This window comes from Rattus norvegicus, chromosome 2 (assembly GCF_021556685.1).
Source record: "Rattus norvegicus strain SHRSP/BbbUtx chromosome 2, alternate assembly SHRSP_T2T, whole genome shotgun sequence".
NCBI lineage: Eukaryota > Metazoa > Chordata > Mammalia > Rodentia > Muridae > Rattus > Rattus norvegicus.
This window is the reverse complement of record NC_141535.1, coordinates 202418762-202434439: the sequence shown is the minus strand read 5'-3', so window position 1 is coordinate 202434439 and position 15678 is coordinate 202418762. Positions and strand designations below refer to the sequence as shown.

Genomic DNA, 15678 nt, shown 5'->3' with positions numbered 1-15678 from the left:
TTGACCATCACAACTTTCATAAAAATACCAGCAAATTGGTTCCATTTTTAATTCACCAGTCACCTTGGCTTCGAAGTTGTGTCAGAGATTTTTCGTAATTGAAAAAGCAGAGTTACTTTTATGAGATGAGAAAATATGACATTTAAGCCACCAGAGACAAAATGAAGTTAATGAATCAAGTATAGAAAGGTTTATCCCAAGAGTGAATGAGACATGTAATTATTAGCATTCTGATTATTCTGCTACCCTTTCAAAACAAAACAAAACAAGCAAAAACCCCTTTATAGTCATAATATAAAACTTTAACACAGTTTTGTTCATAAAGGAATGCTGTGCCTGTGTGTGTGTGTGTGCAAGAGAAAGAAAGGGAGGATGGGACAGGAGGGAGATAGGAAGAGAGGAAGGGAAGGAGGGAGAGAGAGAGAGAATACTTGAAACATTGAGTTCTGGGTTAACAATTACTTAGATGTACTATGGCAATAACTGTCATTGACTATTTTGAACTTCAGATGTATACATGAATGAATACATAGCTCAGTGGTAGATCTCTCTTTTGAAATGGAGAAAGATCCTGGATTAAATGTATAGCATAGGAATGCAAGGATTTGGAAACTAAGCATGGGACCCCACCCACCCACCTCCCCCCTGCTCCAAATATGCCACATGATAAAATTACATAGTGTGCTCTGAAGTTAAAATCCTACTGATGTCAAATAATGAACTTCTCCACATTCTGTGTTGTCATTCTGAATATCTGGATAGTTTTATAATTCATAGTTTATATCATGTATTTAATATGTTTTTTCTTTTAATTTTGAAACATTTTCCTCAGTAACCATGTCACTATGTGTCACTGGCACTGGTTATCCATAAGGAACTCTTCACCCTTAAGAATCTATTTTGAACCACTGAGAATTTCATTTTTTTTTATTAACTTGAGTATTTCTTATATACATTTCGAGTGTTATTCCCTTTCCCGGTTTCCGGGCAAACATCCCCCTCCCCCCTCCCCTTCCTTATGGGTGTTCCCCTCCCAACCCTCCCCCCATTGCCGCCCTCCCCCCATAGACTAGTTCACTGGGGGTTCAGTCTTAGCAGGACCCAGGGCTTCCCCTTCCACTGGTGCTCTTACTAGGATATTCATTGCTACCTATGGGGTCAGAGTCCAGGGTCAGTCCATGTATAGTCTTTAGGTAGTGGCTTAGTCCCTGGAAGCTCTGGTTGCTTGGCATTGTTGTACTTTTGGGGTCTCGAGCCCGTTCAAGCTCTTCCAGTTCTTTCTCTGATTCCTTCAATAGGGGACCTATTCTCACTTCAGTGGTTTGCTGCTGGCATTCGCCTCTGTATTTGCTGTATTCTGGCTGTGTCTCTCAGGAGCGATCTACATCCGGCTCCTGTCGGTCTGCACTTCTTTGCTTCATCCATCTTGTCTAATTGGGTGGCTGTATATGTATGGGCCACATGTGGGGCAGGCTCTGAATGGGTGTTCCTTCAGTCTCTGTTTTAATCTTTGCCTCTCCCTTCCCTGCCAAGGGTATTCTTTTTCCTCATTTAAAGAAGGAGTGAAGCATTCACATTTTGATCCTCCGTCTTGAGTTTCGTTTGTTCTAGGGATCTAGGGTAATTCAAGAATTTGGGCTAATAGCCACTTATCAATGAGTGCATACCATGTATGTCTTTCTGTGATTGGGTTAGCTCACTCAGGATGATATTTTCCAGTTCCAACCATTTGCCTACGAATTTCATAAAGTCGTTGTTTTTGATAGCTGAGTAATATTCCATTGTGTAGATGTACCACATTTTCTGTATCCATTCCTCTGTTGAAGGGCATCTGGGTTCTTTCCATTTTCTGGCTATTATAAATAAGGCTGCGATGAACATAGTGGAGCACGTGTCTCTTTTATATGTTGGGGCATCTTTTGGGTATATGCCCAAGAGAGGTATAGCTGGATCCTCAGGCAGTTCAATGTCCAATTTTCTGAGGAACCTTCAGACTGATTTCCAGAATGGTTTTACCAGTCTGCAATCCCACCAACAATGGAGGAGTGTTCCTCTTTCTCCACATCCTCGCCAGCATCTGCTGTCACCTGAGTTTTTGATCTTAGCCATTCTCACTGGTGTGAGGTGAAATCTCAGGGTTGTTTTGATTTGCATTTCCCTTATGACTAAAGATGTTGAACATTTCTTTAGGTGTTTCTCAGCCATTCGGCATTCCTCAGCTGTGAATTCTTTGTTTAGCTCTGAACCCCATTTTTAATAGGGTTATTTGTTTCCCTGCGGTCTAACTTCTTGAGTTCTTTGTATATTTTGGATATAAGGCCTCTATCTGTTGTAGGATTGGTAAAGATCTTTTCCCAATCTGTTGGTTGCCGTTTTGTCCTAACCACAGTGTCCTTTGCCTTACAGAAGCTTTGCAGTTTTATAAGATCCCATTTGTCGATTCTTGATCTTAGAGCATAAGACATTGGTGTTTTGTTCAGGAAATTTTTTCCAGTGCCCATGTGTTCCAGATGCTTCCCTAGTTTTTCTTCTATTAGTTTGAGTGTGTCTGGTTTGATGTGGAGGTCCTTGATCCACTTGGACTTAAGCTTTGTACAGGGTGATAAGCATGGATCGATCTGCATTCTTCTACATGTTGCCCTCCAGTTGAACCAGCACCATTTGCTGAAAATGCTATCTTTTTTCCATTGGATGGTTTTGGCTCCTTTGTCAAAAATCAAGTGACCATAGGTGTGTGGGTTCATTTCGGGGTCTTCAATTTTATTCCATCGGTCTATCTGTCTGTCTCTGTACCAATACCATGCAGTTTTTATCACTATTGCTCTGTAATACTGCTTGAGTTCAGGGATAGTGATTTCCCCTGAAGTCCTTTTATTGTTGAGGATAGCTTTAGCTATCCTGGGTTTTTTGTTATTCCAGATGAATTTGCAAATTGTTCTGTCTAACTCTTTGAAGAATTGGATTGGTATTTTGATGGGGATTGCATTGAATCTGTAGATTGCTTTTGGTAAAATGGCCATTTTTGCTATATTAATCCTGTCAATCCATGAGCATGGGAGATCTTTCCATCGTCTGAGGTCTTCTTCAATTTCTTTCCTCAGTGTCTTGAAGTTCTTATTGTACAGATCTTTTACTTGCTTGGTTAAAGTCACATCGAGGTACTTTATATTATTTGGGTCTATTATGAAGGGTGTCGTTTCCCTAATTTCTTTCTCGGCTTGTTTCTCTTTTGTATAGAGGAAGGCAACTGATTTATTTGAGTTAATTTTATACCCAGCCACTTTGCTGAAGTTGTTTATCAGCTATAGTAGTTCTCTGGTGGAACTTTTGGGATCACTTAAATATACTATCATGTCATCTGCAAATAGTGATATTTTGACCTCTTCTTTTCCGATCTGTATCCCTTTGATCTCCTTTTGTTGTCTGATTGCTCTGGCTAGAATTTCAAGAACTATATTGAATAAGTAGGGAGAGAGTGGGCAGCCTTGTCTAGTCCCTGATTTTAGTGGGATTGCTTCAAGTTTCTCTCCATTTAGTTTAATGTTAGCAACTGGTTTGCTGTATATGGCTTTTACTATGTTTAGGTATGGGCCTTGAATTCCTATTCTTTCCAGGACTTTTATCATGAAGGGGTGTTGAATTTTGTCAAATGCTTTCTCAGCATCTAATGAAATGATCATGTGGTTCTGTTCTTTCAGTTTGTTTATATAATGGATCACGTTGATGGTTTTCCGTATATTAAACCATGCCTGCATGACTGGGATGAAGCCTACTTGATCATGGTGGATGATTGTTTTGATGTGCTCTTGAATTCGGTTTGCCAGAATTTTATTGAGTATTTTTGCGTCGATATTCATAAGGGAAATTGGTCTGAAGTTCTCTTTCTTTGTTGTGTCTTTGTGTGGTTTAGGTATAAGAGTAATTGTGGCTTCGTAAAAGGAATTCGGTAGGGCTCCATCTGTTTCAATTTTGTGGAATAGTTTGGATAATATTGGTATGAGGTCTTCTATGAAGGTTTGATAGAATTCTGCACTAAACCCGTCTGGACCTGGACTCTCTTTGGTTGGGAGACCTTTAATGACTGCTTCTATTTCCTTAGGAGTTATGGGGTTGTTTAACTGGTTTATCTGTTCCTGATTTAACTTCGATACCTGGTATCTGTCTAGGAAATTGTCCATTTCCTGAAGATTTTCAAATTTTGTTGAATATAGGTTTTTATAGTAAGATCTGATGATTTTTTGAATTTCCTCTGAATCTGTAGTTATGTCTCCCTTTTCTTTTCTGATTTTGTTAATTTGGACGCACTCTCTGTGTCCTCTCGTTAGTTTGGCTAAGGGTTTATCTATCTTGTTGATTTTCTCAAAGAACCAACTTTTGGTTCTGTTGATTCATTCTATGGTCCTTTTTGTTTCTACTTGGTTGATTTCAGCTCTGAGTTTGATTATTTCCTGCCTTCTACTCCTCCTGGGTGTATTTGCTTCTTTTTGTTCTAGAGCTTTTAGGTGTGCTGTCAAGCTGCTGACATATGCTCTTTCCTGTTTCTTTCTGCAGGCACTCAGCGCTATGAGTTTTCCTCTTAGCACAGCTTTCATTGTGTCCCATAAGTTTGAGTATGTTGTATCTTCATTTTCATTAAATTCTAAAAAGTATTTAATTTCTTTCTTTATTTCTTCTTTGACCAGGTTATCATTGAGTAGAGCATTGTTCAATTTCCACGTATATGTGGGCATTCTTCCCTTATTGTTATTGAAGACCAGTTTTAGGCCGTGGTGGTCCGATAGCACGCATGGGATTATTTCTATCTTTCTGTACCTGTTGAGGCCTGTTTTTTGACCAATTATATGGTCAATTTTGGAGAAAGTACCATGAGGAGCTGAGAAGAAGGTATATCCTTTTGCTTTAGGATAGAATGTTCTATAAATATCTGTTAAGTCCATTTGGCTCATGACTTCTCTTAGTCTGTCGACATCACTGTTTAATTTCTGTTTCCATGATCTGTCCATTGATGAGAGTGGGGTGTTGAAATCTCCCACTATTATTGTGTGAGGTGCAATGTGTGTTTTGAGCTTTAGTAAGGTTTCCTTTACGTATGTAGGTGCCCTTGTATTTGGGGCATAGATATTTAGGATTGAGAGTTCATCTTGGTGGATTTTTCCTTTGATGAATATGAAGTGTCCTTCCTTATCTTTTTTGATGACTTTTAGTTGGAAATTGATTTTATTTGATATTAGAATGGCTACTCCAGCTTGCTTCTTCTGACCATTTGCTTGGAAAGTTGTTTTCCAGCCTTTCACTCTGAGGTAGTGTCTGTCTTTGTCTCTTAGGTGTGTTTCCTGTAGGCAGCAGAATGCAGGGTCCTCGTTGCGTATCCAGTTTGTTAATCTATGTCTTTTTATTGGGGAGTTGAGGCCATTGATATTGAGAGATATTAAGGAATAGTGATTATTGTTTCCCTTTATATTCATATTTGGATGTGAGGTTATGTTTGTGTGCTTTCATTCTCTTTGTTTTGTTGCCAAGACGATTAGTTTCTTGCTTCTTCTACGGTATAGCTTGCCTTCTTATGTTGGGCTTTACCATTTATTATCCTTTGTAGTGCTGGATTTGTAGAAAGATATTGTGTAAATTTGGTTTTGTCATGGAGTATCTTGGTTTCTCCATCAATGTTAATTGAGAGTTTTGCTGGATACAGTAACCTGGGCTGGCATTTGTGTTCTCTTAGGGTCTGTATGACATCAGTCCAGGAACTTCTGGCCTTCATAGTTTCTGGCGAGAAGTCTGGTGTGATTCTGATAGGTCTCCCTTTATATGTTACTTGACCTTTTTCCCTTACTGCTTTTAATATTCTTTCTTTATTTTGTGCGTTTGGTGTTTTGACAATTATGTGACGGGAGGTGTTTCTTTTCTGGTCCAATCTATTTGGAGTTCTGTAGGCTTCTTGTATGTCTATGGGTATCTCTTTTTTTAGGTTAGGGAAGTTTTCTTCTATGATTTTGTTGAAGATATTTACTGGTCCTTTGAGCTGGGAGTCTTCACTCTCTTCTATACCTATTATCCTTAGGTTTGATCTTTTTATTGCTTCCTGGATTTCCTGTATGTTTTGGACCAGTAGCTTTTTCCACTTTACATTATCTTTGACAGTTGAGTCAATGATTTCTATGGAATCTTCTGCTCCTGAGATTCTCTCTTCCATCTCTTGTATTCTGTTGGTGAAGCTTGTATCTACAGCTCCTTGTCTCTTCTTTTGGTTTTCTATATCCAGGGTTGTTTCCATGTGTTCTTTCTTGATTGCTTCTATTTCCATTTTTAATTCCTTCAACTGCTTGATTGTGTTTTCCTGGAATTCTTTCCGGGATTTTTGTGTCTCCTCTCTATGGGCTTCTACTTGTTTATTTATGTTTTCCTGGAATTCTTTCAGGGATTTTTGCGATTCCTCTCTGTAGACTTCTACTTGTTCTCTAAGGGAGTTCTTCATGTCTTTCTTGAAGTCCTCCAGCATCATGATCAAATATGATTTTGAAACTAGATCTTGCTTTTCTGGTGTGTTTGGATATTCCATGTTTGTTTTGGTGGGAGAATTGGGCTCCGATGATGGCATGTAGTCTTGGTTTCTGTTGCTTGGTTTCCTGCGCTTGCCTCTCGCCATCAGATTATCTCTAGTGTTACTTTGTTCTGCTATTTCTGACAGTGGCTAGACTGTCCTATAAGCCTGTGTGTCAGGAGTGCTGTAGACCTTTTTTCCTCTCTTTCAGTCAGTTATGGGGACAGAGTGTTCTGCTTTTGGGCGTGTAGTTTTTCCTCTCTACAGGTCTTCAGCTGTTCCTGTGGGCCTGTGTCTTGAGTTCACCAGGCAGCTTTCTTGCAGCAGAAAATTTGGTCTTACCTGTGGTCCTGAGGCTCAAGTTCGCTCGTGGGGTGCTGTCCAGGGGCTCTCTGCAGCGGCAGCAACCAGGAAGACCTGTGCGGCCCCTTCCGGGAGCTTCAGTGCACCAGGGTTCCAGATGGTCTTTGGCTTTTTCCTCTGGTGTCCGAGATGTGTGTGCAGGGAGCAGTCTCTTCTGGTTTCCCAGGCTTGTCTGCCTCTCTGAAGGTTTAGCTCTCCCTCCCACGGGATTTGTGTGCAGAGAACTGTTTATCTGGTCTGTTTCTTTCAGGTTCCGGTGGTGTCTCAGGCAGGTGTCCTGCCGCTCCTGCGCCCTCCCCCATGGGAGCCCAGAGGCCTTATACAGTTTCCTCTTGGGCCAGGGATGTGGGCAGGGGTGAGCAGTGTTGGTGGTCTCTTCCGCTCTGCAGCCTCAGGAGTGCCCACCTGACCAGGCGGTTGGGTCTCTCTCTGAGAATTTCATTTTTAAATCATTCATTAAAATGTCATGACTTGATGTCCTGCTGTCCTCGCGCTCACCCGCTCAGCTGTAACAGTGCCGAGGGAGTCACTGAAGAAGAGACTGAATGACCAGAGTATGGGCAGCACAGACAACTCAACAAAAATGTCTTCAGAGGTGGAGACTGCGGAGGCCGTAGATGAGTCAGAGAAGAACTCTATGGCATCAGAGAAGGAAAACCATTCCAAAATAGCAGACTTTTCTGATCTTCTGAAGGAAGGGACAAAGGAAGCAGATGACCGGGCAGAAAATACCCAGTTTGTCAAAGACTTCTTGAAAGGAAACATTAAGAAGGAGCTATTTAAGCTGGCCACCACTGCACTTTACATACTCAGCCCCTGAGGAGGAAATGGATTTCACTGACCAAGGACATGGAGTACTTCTTTGGTGAAAACTGGGAGGAAAAAGTGAAGTGCTCTGAAGCTGCCCAGACGTATGTGGATCAGATTCACTATGTAGGGCAAAATGAGCCAGAGCATCTGGTGGCCCATACTTACTCTACTTACATGGGGGAAACCTTTCAGGGGACCAGGTACTGAAGAAGGAGACCCAGCCGGTCCCTTCACTAGGGAAGGGACCTAGTTCTACCTGTTTGAGCATGTAGACAATGCTAAGCAATTCAAGCTATTCTACTGCGCTAGAATTGAATGCCTTGGACCTGAATTTGAAGACCAAAGAGAGGTTGTGGAGGAAGCCACCAAAGCCTTTGAATATAATATGCAGATATTCAGTGAACTGGACCAGGCAGGCTCCATACCAGTAAGAGAAACCCTAAAGAATGGGCTCTCAATACTTGATGGGAAGGGAGATGTATGCAAATGTCCCTTTAATGCTGCTCAGCCAGACAAAGGTACCCTGGGAGGCAGCAACTGCCCTTTCCAGATGTCCATGGCCTTGCTGAGGAAGCCTAACTTGCAGCTCATTCTAGTTGCCAGTATGGCCTTGGTAGCTGGACTTTTAGCCTGGTACTACATGTGAAGGGCCTGTCAAGTTGTTTGCATCCTATCTCAACATCCTACCACTTGTTCCTTCCCCACCTCCACCTCTGCCTAGAACTACCACCTCAGGTGACATTTTTAATGTTGGGTTTGAGAAAATGAGCAACCAATAAAAGACAGACCCTAGAAAAAAGTCATGACTTAAGTGGCACGGGGACACCTAAAGTCACACTTTGTGCTTCAGACATACTTTCTTTCTCTATTTCAACACTGAATTCTAGCATAGTAAAGGAGATCTTTAATGCTGGCAAATCAAAGTTCTCAAAATGTGTATATGGCAAACATTAATAAGTGACGAACGCCATCCCTTTTAATTTTTTTCTTTCCCATCTTGAACTAAGAATTGTATTTTAATGCTCATGACTATTTGTTGGTAAAATAACTAATTCTAGTGTTAAGACCAACTTGATACCCAAAGGATCCATCAGAATTGTCTTAATGTCACAAATTATGATTAGAATCTCCTAGAACCCATTCACTTTATTCAACTCATGAAAAACAATGATAAAATATTGTGAGCTGTTAGGCCTGAAATGTGGATATTGTGATAAAACATAGATAAAACTACAATGAATCTTTAAAATCGTGACGTCTATCAGTAAACTATTATTAGCTTTAGATTTTGTAGATGTTTATTTTAAATACATACATTTTTAACATTGGTAGCTATTTTACCAAATTCATTTTATAATTTTGCAGTTTTTATAAAAACTAATTTTTATATATTTGATAGAATGAATCACAGAGAAGAGTTCTATCTATTGTCTTTAAAATCTGTCTTCTTTAGCCATGGCAGAGTAGCTGAATTTTATTATTTTGAACCATTGGACCATGTTTAGGCTACAACAAATTAAATAACTATAAGCATCTTCAGAGAAGGCACTTCTGTTGAAAAGTTGGCATAGTCCTAGTTTCATTGAATGTTTTGGCAAAATTTAAATTACATTATGTGAAAAATTCTGGCAGTATTTACTGGAATTTTGTGAACTATATCAAGAAATCAGCACTGGCAAATAGATAGCTGGAACCATTTGCTTTTTCTAAATAGGACAGTGTGTAAGCTGGAGACCACAGAAACCCAGTAGATGAAGCAGATGGGAGACAGACTCAGAACAGGAATAATGCCAGCTGATCAGTTCCACCAAGATTTTATTATCTAACCAGAAACACATTTTGTTGATATTGAGACTTCTTCCCTCTGGATTAACTTCTGCCAACTGGATACAGTTCAATGCACATAATGGCCGTAACTATACAGATGCAGGTAACTGATTGGCAATATATACTATTCTTCTCCAAATATTTTTTCTCTGAACATAAGCCAAGACTGCGAGATGACCATGCCATTTCAGCGATTTTCCTCTTTATGTAGGACAAATTAGAAATACAAGTTTGTGCTTTCTTCACAGCAAATGTGTCTTTACACCTGAAACAGCCATCCAAGAAGCCAAATGCAATTGCCTTCCTAGTGGGAACTATTAGATTAACAAAGTTAGCTTTAGCAAAAGTAGTGCATTCTACAATAGATGATGTAGTATGGCACTTACCAACTCATAATCTAGAATAATTTTTGTGATTCTTTTTCTGGTCCCTAAGATAGAAATAATTTGCAAATTTATTTCTGTAGGACAGGAAAGACATGATGAGAGAGAGAGAGGGGGGGGGAAGATCTCATATAGAGTATTTGTAAGGTTGAGGAAAGAAATGGTTATTTTAAAAAGTAACTGTACTGTACAGATGAGCTTAAGAAAAATGTATCTACTAAAAGTATATGATAGATTTAGTTCTGTTGAACATATACTATCCTGAAAAACAATCCTGAAATTTAAACAATATTTTTCTCCTGAATCTAATAGAATTGATTTTTCCTTTTTATTGAAAATGTATTCTTCTTTCACACAATATATCCCAACCACAATTTCCTCCCCTCCACTCCATCCAACTCCCCGTCCACTACCGCTCCCCTAAATCTATTCAGTGGCTCCATCAGTTTCCTTTTCAGAAAAGAACAGTTCTCCAGGAGGCAACAGCCAAGCAGGATAAAGCAAGATACAATAAGATAAAGCAAATTCCAGCATAGGGAGTCCAGACAAAGCAACTCAATAGGATGAAAAGAGTCCCAAGAACACAGAAAAGAGTCAGAGACACACATGGTTCCACTTTTTAGGAGTTTCACAAAAACACCAAGTTCATGGCTTCAACATATGTGGAGAGGACCTGGTTCAGACCCCATGAGTCTAAATCTTTGCTGTTTCAGTCTCTGTGAGACTGCATGAGCCCTACTCAGTTGATTCGGTGGGCTATTTTCTCATGATTCCCTCCCACTTACTTGTATGTTTTTTCCTTCTACTCTTCTTTGGTGATCCATTGATCTCCAAGGAGAGGAGCCTGATATAGACCTTTAATTTGGACTATTTTTCTACGTAATATCTGTCTGTACGTCTCTGCCACCACTTTCATCTATTGCCATGGAAGCATCTCTTAAGAAGTCTAGATAGGTGCCAGTGTATGTGTAGAGCAGAATATTATAAGAAGGCAGGACAACATGATAGAGTCACTTTCTCTGGGAAGTCATAGAGATCAGGATCATGTACTCAGACATGTTGGCAAACAACTTCATATGCTAAGTGAAAACATTATCCATTGATTTATTTTATTTTGATTTTTTGATTTTTAAAATCATTATCATCTGTCTGTCTGTCTGTCTAGTTTTAGAAGTTTAGTTTCTCTGTATATTCTTGATCGTCCTGGAACTTGCTCTCTAGACCATGCTGGCCTTGTACTCACATAGATTCCAGCACTGTGTTCATTGTTCTCCGTTTCTTTGTTTCTTTGTTTGTCTGTTTGTTTGGTTTTGTGTACTTCCCTATTTTTAATGATTAGCTAAACAAAATATTCTTCAAATACATTGCTCTTTGATGGTAAGGTTATGAATTTCATTGATGTTTTTTATTGTGCTTTTATTTTAACAAATACTTCATATGTAAAATGACCCCACACTTTTCTTCTTCCATCAAAGCATACAGAGTTCTGAAAAGTAGAATACTTCATTTTTAGTGTCATAGGTGTCGCGTGTCTTAGAGAATTACTTAGACAAGTATAGCATCATTTTAAGTCTGCTCATGAATGTTTAGTATAAAGTCTTCTAAGTCAAACCTGGAGGGGTCTATGTATTTTCAAAAACTGTAATTTTGAAGAGCAAATGTTTTATGTTTATATGTTACACTTTGCTCTTTGTTATCTAATTGGCTTCATTTGTTGACACACATAGCTTACTTTCAAGTCTATGTATGATAGGGACTGAAGAGAAACAGAGTCGACATGAAATACAACAGAGGTGGTTAAAATCGTTTGTAAGTAGAAGCTGGCTTAGAAAATTAAAAAAAAAAACCTGTCAGTTTTATATTACACAAAGGCAAGGCTCTGGAAGTATATTGGGCAAAAAAATAGATAGGAAATTCAAAAAGCATGTATGCCCAAGAAAGCTGTCAATCAGGAAGAATCTTCATGCATCCATGATAGTCAACTCTTAGCATATACAGTTGGATGCATAAAACAAAGTCATCACGTTTATAAATGCCAACTCTGTTTTAAACTACTGTCTCAAAACAAACAGAAGGCAATTTAATGCCAATGCATGACCATTCCATTTTCAATAAATTTAAAATGTAAAATTCATTTTTATTGAAGCAAAGAAGACAAATGAAAAAGAAATCTTTTCAATTATATCAATTAAACAGTCAACTTCTATGTTAATTCAGAAAGATGAGATCTCTCATTGCCTAGCCTCACCCATTTGCCAATATTTTTGATTTGTTATTTCACCCTAATGTTTACAAAAAAAAGGCATTGCAAAACTGTCTTGGTTCAAATTGCTACACAAAATTAAGTGGGGTGAATTCTTAAACATTTAGAACTTTTTCTAAATATTTGTTTTATTTTTAATATGTGTGTATGCATAGGTGTCTTTACATAAGGATTTGCTTGTCAGGTCAAGTGTTTGCAGAAAGGTCAGGTGATGAGTTCCTTGGATTAGGAGTCACAGGCTAATGTCAGTGCTGCAAGCTGAACTCCAGTCCTCTGGAAAAAGTGTGTCCCTTTAACCACTGAGTCATTCATTCTCAAACTCTGAATTTTTTAAAAGTTTAAATATCCAGATTTTAAGAATAATTTCTGAGGTATTTCATTCCTTTAACATTAAGAAAAACTAGTTCGTCTGCCAATGCTGTGCTTATAAATTGTAGTCCTAAGTTCTTGTGAATTATCACATTTTCTTAATTAGAGGTTTAGATTTTTCTTCAGATGAATGGAAGAGCCTATACTTTTCATTTATTTAGGAATCTTGTGACCAAGCCAGTCAATATTCAGGGTCTCAAGTGAGGGAGTGAGGATTGAAAAAGAAAAACAGACAATGTGAATGCTTCACTCCTTCTTTAAAAGGGGAACAAGAATACCCTTGGCAGGGAAGAGAGAGGCAAAGATTAAAACAGAAACAAAAGGAACACCCATTCAGAGCCTGCCCCACATGTGGCCCATACATATACAGCCACCCAATTAGACAAGATGGATGAAGCAAAGAAGTGCAGACCGACAGGAGCCGGATGTAGATCGCTCCTGAGAGACACAGCCAGAATACAGCAAATACAGAGGCGAATGCCAGCAGCAAACCACTGAACTGAGAATAGGACCCCCGTTGAAGGAATCAGAGAAAGAACTGGAAGATCTTGAAGGGGCTCATGACCCCATATGAACAACAATGCCAAGCAACCAGAGCTTCCAGGGACTAAGCCACTACCTAAAGACTATACATGGACTGACCCTGGACTCTGACCTCATAGGTAGCAATGAATATCCTAGTAAGAGCACCAGTGGAAGGGGAAGCCCTGGGTCCTGCTAAGACTGAACCCCCAGTGAACTAGATTGTTGGGGGGAGGGCGGCAATGGGGGGAGGATGGGGTTAGGGAAAGGGAATAACACTTGAAATGTATATAAGAAATACTCAAATTAATAAAAAAAAAGAAAAAAAAGAAAAACAGACAAAACTATAACAGGACTCCAGCCCTTACTGAGGCTGAAAGAGCTTTATTTCTCTCCAGCCTGCTTTTATATCATTCTAGGTGTATCTAAACCACATGGTCATTTCTCAAATTAAAGACAATGTAATCAAGCAAAGCAGTAACCAAGGATATAAAACAAGATAGTAATTAAGTAAACTGGTAACCAAAGAGATCTCATAAGGTAGTAATTTGGCATAGCAGTAAGTAAAAGGATCACACGAGGTAGTCATTCAACACAGTGGTAAACAAAGTCCCATGGTCTCTGTTTCTCATATTCTTATCTGAGCCTGCTTCCTTGTTGAAGCCCAGGGACAAATGCCACATTCCTAAAAGCAGCACCAAAAGCTCTCAAGGAACTAAGCTGTAACCACTGTATCAATTTACTGGCAGGCTCTCCCCTAAATGGTTCCTTTTTCTTAACCTCATAAAAGTTTATCTTTATTAAAATCACTAGGGCAAAAAAAAAAAAAGGTAGTGAGTTCATTAAAAATTTCAGGAGGCCATACGAATAGAATCTTAAAATATGTTTAAAAGGTAGGAAAAACCTGAATATTTAACCAGAAAGTTACTTTTTTGTTATCAAAAGTTGAGACTTTGAAGTTGGGGATAAAAATGAGCTTTTAATCCAGAACATGCATTTCTTGCCTCCAGGAGAGAATTCAGACCTATTTTAAATCAATTCTGCAATGCAATTTCCCATTAGAAAGTTAAGTTTGATTTCTTCTATGACTTCTGCTATGCTCTAGTGGCTATATTTTCTAATCATGAGGGGATATAAAATATACTTCCACTACATCTTCAGTGTATCAGCCCTTCCTTATCATTCACTGACAGAGCCTTCTCCCATGATACAAACTAGTCACTGGGTGGTAAAATGGTCACAAATATTCTCAAGACAATTACTTTAAATCCAAACATTTCATAAAACAAACACACATTTCAGATAAATTCAAAAGTATTTATTGCTGGATTGACGTCTACATTTTTAATCCGTGGGTAATATATGTGTATTCATTCAATTTAAATTTAAGAATTCGGCATTTTAAAGGTTAATGGTCATAACTTAATATCGATATTGATAAAGTGGATAAATAACTTTATTAAGGACTGGGAATACTTGAGAGTGTTGGTTAATCAGTCCTGAAATTATGTCTTAAGCTTTTATAACTCAACTATCGACACTTTCATTTGATTCCTGTTCTCCTCTCTAAAAATCAAATCATTTTCTGTGAGTCATACAAGTAATACTTTATGACTGAATACATGGGAAAAAATTGAGAAAGTCAAAATTAAATAATTTTACTGCACCAATGGCTTATTTTATGATATACTCATTTAGGTTTAATTCAGGATGTTTCTATGAGTATTTTCTTTGTCTATACATTATTCTTCTATGATAAAATTATTGTACTCCAAAAAAATTTGGCCAAAGTAATTACGGAGCTAATTATTTTTATCTTACTTTACTGGCAAGGCCATACTACTTTGTACCACTTCACATGTACCAAACCACCATATATTTTGGTCAAAGATCTTTTTTTTTCTTACTATTTTTTTATTAACTTGAGTATTTCTTATATACATTTCGAGTGTTATTCCCTTTCCCGGTTTCCGGGCAAACATCCCCCTCCCCCCTCCCCTTCCTTATGGGTGTTCCCCTCCCCACCCTCCCCCCATTGCCGCCCTCCCCCCAACACTCTAGTTCACTGGGGGTTCAGTCTTAGCAGGACCCAGCGCTTCCCCTTCCACTGGTGCTCTTACTAGGATATTCATTGCTACCTATGAGGTCAGAGTCCAGGGTCAGTCCATGTATAGTCTTTAGGTAGTGGCTTAGTCCCTGGAAACTCTGGTTGCATTGTATTGTTGTACATATGGGGTCACGAGCCCCTTCAAGCTCTTCCAGTTCTTTCTCTGATTCCTTCAACGGGGGTCCTATTCTCAGTTCAGTGGTTTGCTGCTGGCATTCGCCTCTGTGTTTGCTGTATTCTGACTGTGTCTCTCAGGAGCGATCTACGTCCGGTTCCTGTTGGTCTCCACTTCTTTGCTTCATCCATCTTGTCTAATTGGGTGGCTGTATATGTATGGGCCACATGTGGGGCAGGCTCTGAATGGGTGTTCCTTCTGTGTCTGTTTTAATTTTTGCCTCTCTATTCCCTGCCAAGGGTATTCTTGTTCCCCCTTTTAAAGAAGGAGTGAAGCATTCACATTTTGATCATCTGTCTTGAGTTTCATTTGTTCTAT

General features: G+C 39.0%; 1 pseudogene across 1 annotated transcript in view; it reads left to right on the top strand.

Annotated features, from left to right (window-relative positions):
• Nucleotides 1–8598, top strand: part of Hmox2-ps1 (heme oxygenase (decycling) 2, pseudogene 1) — a 30791-nt pseudogene extending 22193 nt beyond the window's left edge. The window contains 1 exon segment of the transcript NR_045198.1: nt 6541–8598. The product of NR_045198.1 is annotated as a heme oxygenase (decycling) 2, pseudogene 1 (transcript).
• The last annotated feature ends 7080 nt before the right edge of the window (nt 8599–15678 follow it).